The following is a 6,800-nucleotide window of genomic DNA, read 5'->3' on the forward strand; positions in this document are numbered from 1 at the left end:
CTGCTGCGCTCATCTCACCTACCTTCCCAACGTAAGAAAGACAAAAAGCAAAGGTTATTGCCCCTTTTGATGCCACCTCCGGTTGGACTACCCTGGGCTTGCCTAGGAAAGGTTTGTTCCCGTTTGTCCTGTGACCAGGTACTGGGACACTCGTAGTACTGCAGGTAACAATGCTGTGTATTTTTCTTCTCATCAATGTTCTTGGCTAACATTTCTGTTTTAAACCTTACCTAACAGGTCTCTGACTTCAGGCCACTTTACTCTGTTAGAGCCTCCTGGAGAAACACTTGTAAGACCTTGAACAAATACCACATTCTAGAAATACGAAATCCCCTCAGTCTTCCTAATGCTGCAGCTTCTTTCCCTGAGCACCAGGAAGGCTGATGACTGTATTAGCTGAAATCCTTCCCCTTAGCAGCAACTGCAGCAATAACAAGCAGACATTTACCAACACCGCTGCCCTTAACTCTGGTCTGTCATTTTAAAATATACTGTACATGGAGGATCTCTTGGCAGGTTTTGGTGGAACTCAGCAAGGAACCCTGCAGGAGCTCTTTCCATGCTCTACACTGCTTCACTGACTATACCCTTCCCATCAGATTTGTAAATACTTTTTTTAAAAGCATCCTCTTACCAAGTTAGCAGACATAGGATCAGCATATGTGTCATCTTCTGAGATTACAGGCAAGAGGTATTTCCAAAATAATTATTAGCAGACACTGCCTTTGGAAAAAAACATTTCTCCATTGGAAAGCGCTACTCTGGCTTGTCAGAAACACTTCACGGGAACACACCACTGTCAGCTAAGCTCTCATTAGGACAGGACCTGTCAAGGTGATCTTTCTGTTCACAGTCAGAGTTCAATGACCAGGACACTATCCTGAGTGCAGATGACTTGGGCGCAGCACAGCTCATGTCTCTGACAAGTTCTTTGACAAGAGCTATTTGCCGCTCCAAGTTGTAGTCATCCCCAGTGAGGTAAATCAGTTCTTAAGTTCGTGGAGTTGAGCCATTTTTCATATTCGTGAAACTTCTCTGTCTTAGAATGTACACTCAAATTAGAATTTATGATTAAAAAAAAAATAACAACAGCAAAACCCACACTTACCTAGGTCTACATAGACCTATTTTAAAATTTAAAAGAACTTCAAGTAGTGCTGGCATATTTTTTGTTTTCTCAAATACGAAGGAATTAAAAGAGAAAGCAATAGTTAGTAAGTAGTATAAAGATGATATAAAGCCATTCCTGATGATGTCAGTTAAAGGATGTGAGGAGAAAATAAAGAGTTAGTAAACACAAAGCTAAGACAGGCAATCTGTTAAGTCAGAACTCTGAGAAATCTCTGGAAACGAAACTAGGGCAAGGTAGACAGAACAGTTTTCTTACCTCAGTTTGGATTCTGGGACTAGCTTTCATACGAACACAAAATGACAGGCATTTCTGCTCAGTGCTGGTAACCTTCCATTCTGCATGAATGTAAACAGGAGCACCAGGATGCTGGTCTTGGTACTGCCTCCAAATTCCTGAAAGAAGAGAGTCTAACCTCAATCACTCTATTTCTAAGTGAGTTATATACTGGTGTAAACATCTAAACTGCATTTTGACAGCAGAGTGCAGATTACACTGCTTGCACACAGGCAAAATCAGCCAGGTGAAAGAGAAAATACAGTTTGTCAGCAACTTAGTAGTGGCTGAGGACAGACTGAAAAATGCCTCACTTCCTAAGTTTTTTCTCGCCCTGATCTGCAATTAGTCCCATTGTGAAATGAGGAGGGTGGAAGTCAGGGCAGCAAGCAGTCAATAATTTTTCATACACCACTGAATGTTTTAATCAGACTATTCTACAGACGCACCTAGAAAATACTGTAGCAGAAGTTCCAAGAGAATTATCCAGTGGAGGCTTTGGCCTTCAAAACAAAATGAACAAATAGCATTTAAAAAGTGACATAATAATAGATTTGCAATTACAGTTCAGAAAAAAAAATAATAATAATACTTACTCCCTTATGCACTTATCTAAGCTCTCCACCTCCAAGGGACACAGACAAAAGTCAGCGAACCCCTTGCCAGCTATGGTATCATCTCAAACTACTTCATTTCCATCTTAAATGCCCAACTGACAATTCTCTTCAGCTGGTTTCTTTTACCTTGTATCTTTCAAGTAGAGAAGTAATAAAATGTATCATATTTCTATTTCCTTTCTGTCTTCCAAATAACATGACCTTGTTTTTCATAAAGCTGGGTTATTATTTCTATAAACAAACCAATTTAAAAGAAGAAAAAAAAAAAAAAAAGGGGGGGGGGGGGGGGGGGGGAGTTTCCAGGACAGCAAAAACGAGGGTTTACCTACAAGCATGAAAAAAGTAAGGCAGGAAATACACACAGAAAACTGAAAACTGTATTTCAGAAGTTCTCTAATTCCTCAGGTAAAAATCAGGCTTGAAATTTTTCTTTGATACTACAAATGAACACTTACTTTAGGGTTAAATACAAAACTGAATTATATATAATCAATCATTTCTGGGATAAGGAATTACAGTACTAAATGGTCTTTTTTACATCACAAACTCTTACAAACTGTTAGGTACGGATGTAACCACATACGTAAGAGATTGTTTTCGACAAGAATATTCAGGGATCATATGGGAATTTTTCACTCAAATTACTTAGGTAAGCAAAGTTACTCAATCAAAATTATTTTTGCAGTATCAAGACCTATACCACAACAACAACAAAAAAATCAAGTACAAAGTATCCTATAGAAATTCACTGCAAAGTCTGTACCAAAAAAATATAAATAAATAAAATACTTCAGGTAGTGTTTTTTCAAGTATGTTGATGTTTTTGCATCACTTACCAGCAATATATCATGGCAACCTCCACCTACATTATCTCCTTTCATTTTTGCTTTTCATGACAGAAATACAAGTTCTCTGCTCATAACATGTTATACCTTTGTGATGCAGTGGGATTTTTGACATAACGACAACTTGGAGAACACCCAAAGCACAATGGAGTTGATAGTAATGTAGATGAAGCCTCTGAATGTAGAAACCATATTGCTTCTGGGATTAGTTTTTTGTTTGTGCTCCCTGAGCTATCCCTGTTCAAGAAATCATACCCCCACAAGACACAGACAAAAACCTTGTCTCAGAAGTATGGCTTTCACGTTCACCAGTCAACACTACAAGAATAAAGCTAGTTCCCAGTAAAAATCTTGTCAGACTGTACCTAGTTTTTACTCCAGTGAAGCTAGAAAACATCATTGCTTATATTTCGTATGTGGGATTTCCCTCATGAACTCCTTCTTCATCTCCACTGTGATCTACATACAGGCTAGATATTTTACAGGTTATTTGTTGGTTTTAGTGTGTGTGGTTTTTTTTAAAGGAATAAAAAAGACAATTCAGTCATTTCTGCAGTGAAAACTCAAACACAGATTGCATCTGTGGGATGTAAATCATTATTCTTCTGCAAAGGAGAAACAAGTTTGCTGACCATTACAGAAGAGTTATGTGTGTCACAGTTACTATATTTTGAGATGCTTGCCCATTTCCCAAACAGACTTCCCTCACTGTTTCATACAGAACTTACTTAGCTCTTTACTCATCTTAGCACAGTCTTTGCTAAGCTAGGGCTTATATCTAGCCAGGCAGCACACTGTGATCTGGCCACTACTGTTCTTAAGAAAGCAAACTCAGCCAGTATTTGCTGACCACTGAAAGGTAAAATGGCTCCTACTTGTTACAGGTCAATATGCACAGGCAGGTTTCTTTGATTCTTGACAGTTATCATTAATTAGGTTTCTTCCACAGATAATTGCCAAGTACCTTCAGAAGCTGGTGGCTAAGCTCCCGACACCTCTCTAGGACAGGGCTGCACTCTGAAGGTCCAGGGAGAATGGAGCTCTCTTGTTCCCTGAGGAGAAGACAGATTGTGAGCAGAATTCACTCATATAACCAGCACATCTTGAACAAGAGAACTCACTACAGCTGCATGTATGCTAGAGATAAAAACAACTTGGAAGTCAATGAAAGTCATGCCCTTCTCCTGGAGGGAAGCAGTGGGTTGGCACTTCATTGAGTCAACACACGCTGCAAAGATAGGGCCAGACTGAGAATTTAATATTCTTACTGTTGTGTTTACTCTGTACTTCTTACTTTGCAACCAAGGAAGATTTCACACACACAAGTACAACAACCACATGGCTTGTATCACCTGCCCAGACTCTGAATATTGGGTTATCAGTAACTACAGATCTTATTATTTTAACCTGTTGCATCTTAATTCACTTTGATGTATAAGAATTTAGAAAAGCTGCTCTGTTCACAATGACATCTACACAAGCTTAAGAACATTCTGAAATTCCACTGGATTAGCACTTGGCTTTAACCTAGTTTGTGAACAATTCCAGACAGGTCTAATTTAACCAAATTTTAAAGCAATATGATGAATATGATGAAATGGTACTATGACTCCCTTACAGAAAGCTTTACAGAGTGCCTAAGAAACACATTTAGTTGCGAGCTCTCGAGACCAGTCCTGGACTTGTATTTTAGACACATCCCAGGGTCTTTAGTGAAAGGCTCTAGGACAGGATCTGTAGAGCTACCACTGCAGGGATGCCAACATAATCCAAATTTCAGTACCTTAAATGACTGCTGCACAGTACTCGCTCATTTATTCTCAAGTATAACCATGAAGAAACACCAGCACTTCATCATCATTTTGCGAAGAGCATAAAAGGTTAATGGTCAGATTAAGCAGAGAACAATTATACGACTGTATCTGAGACTTCTTCATTATAGGTGGAATGACTGACAGTATTTCATAAGATGTGCAAATTATGACTCAAAACCATGAATACCAACTTAATTTAAAGCGTCTAGATGAAAAATCCAACTGACAAGTGCCATTCATCCCAACCAAATATCTTCCACACTGTTAAGCAAATGACAAGATAGTAAAGCAAAATGGAATTTAAACAGTGTTTTTCCTTCTCATTCCAGTGAAGCACAAAATCTGAATCCCACTTCTGCTCTCTGAACGATCTCTGCTAATATACCATTAATGAGGCACTCCAAAGAAGTTTCATTAGTTTAAAGTAATACATTCATTCACATTTCTTCTCCTTGGCTGCTGCTCATTTGGTCTTCAATATGCTATACAATGTAAAACTGTCAGGATATTACTTAACACTTATGCCACAGAGAGGGGTGTGACAGAAAAAGAGTTTTTCACAACTGTATTGTTCACAGATGAAAGCTGGCTGCAATCAACTTGAATAGGAATGGAAAAATATTTCTGAAGGATTTTAAGAGGTTAAGCCTGTGTTTTAGCTTTCAATATATCAGGCCAAGTCCTCAGTGGTTACAAACCACTATAGCTCTATTTCAATCAACAAAGCCAGTTCAGAAATCGGCCTTTTTCTCTTTCCAAATATTGTCAACAGCCTGTGGGTTTTTTTTCAGATCCCCTACTTCAAATTCAGCCTTAAGAGAAAGCTCAGAGAACCTATTTGAATATAACTCCAAGTCCAGACATTTTAGTGGATTTGTGTTTGCTTACAAAATCCCAGCCTTTTAAAGCTGGGGGAGGAGGGTGTTAATAAAATAAATAAATAAATAAAAACTTCTTTATGAAACCTTCAAAATTCAAAAGAATAAGCTCAAGTTCTTGACACATTAACACATTACAACAGTTTTCCAGACAACCTGCTTTCCTGCTTTCAAGAGAATAAAATACCCTTTTAAAATACAAACCCCAGGTAAGATCCCAGGTATTTTCTGTAACAGACCAGCTCTACACAGGTTTTGCAGGCACTGAAATGGACCCAAAGTCCATTTTTGACACAAGGCTTTGCCGTTTGCTCTCGGGACGTGTCACCCCACGGCTGGGCGCCGCCTCCCTCAGGCCCTCCTTCTCCTCACACCGTGGTCCCCTGGCAGGGGACTGGTACGGGGGCACCCAGTCATTTTCCCTCTCCTATAAATCTCCACCACATCCAGCCTCCCCGAACTCTGCCATGACACAGGGAACGAATATCCCCGCCCCGCCATTTTGTTGTTCGCTTGTGAGACCTCACCCGAGGCTGAGGTGCGTGACTGCCTCAGCAGCGAAGCCCAGCCCGACCCACCTGCGGCGAGCAACCCCCGTCCCACTCTGAGGAAAAAAAATAAAAAAAAACACTCCCCACCAAAAGCCGGTTGTTAACCAACTTCCTCTGGTCCTTAACTCGAGCGAACTGCCGCTGGGGCGGTGACAGAGGCTAACCGAGCCCGTGAGAGCCTCGAGGTCCCGCTGCCCGCGCTGCCAGCGCCGGGTGTGAGGGGGACGCAGCCGCGGCTTCCCCCCCCCCCCCGGCCGCTGCCCTCTGACAGGCGGCTGCAGCCCCAGGGCGCTCCTAGGGGCCAGGAGGGCTGAAACTGGCCTTTAGAAGTGAAATGAGCAACTATACAAACTACTGACACCCTAGGTGCCACAGCCTGACTTTAACCCTCACGAATGTGAGGAGAAAGAGAGGCTTCTGTGACTAAAGCACAGCTAAGTGAGCCTGGAAGCCTTTTGAGCTAGAAATCAGTCCCACGAGGCTATGCCTGCTTTTTTATTTCGTTTTGTTTTGTTTTCTCAACTGCTTTAGAGGTCTTACTTAACTAGGAGCCAGGAACTACAGGTCTGCCAGTAAATAACCTCAAGTGCCCTCACTCCCACCATCTAACCCGTAAGCATTCATAATTCCCCACAGTTTTAAGGCACTTGCATTTTTGTTGTTTTGCAATGTGTTTCATGACACATTGTT

The 6,800-nt window shown here is 40.9% G+C and overlaps 1 long non-coding RNA gene across 1 annotated transcript; it reads right to left on the reverse strand.

Annotated features, from left to right (window-relative positions):
• Window positions 1-1,392: 1,392 nt before the first annotated feature.
• LOC137859323 (uncharacterized) lies at window positions 1,393-6,332 on the reverse strand. Its single transcript, XR_011098230.1, has 3 exons — window positions 6,198-6,332; window positions 3,832-3,919; window positions 1,393-1,524 (listed from the first exon to the last, which is right to left on the reverse strand). It is a non-coding gene; the product is annotated as an uncharacterized lncRNA (long non-coding RNA).
• Window positions 6,333-6,800: the final 468 nt, after the last annotated feature.

The sequence above is a fragment of the Anas acuta genome, chromosome 7, assembly GCF_963932015.1.
Source record: "Anas acuta chromosome 7, bAnaAcu1.1, whole genome shotgun sequence".
Classification (NCBI taxonomy): Eukaryota; Metazoa; Chordata; class Aves; order Anseriformes; family Anatidae; genus Anas; species Anas acuta.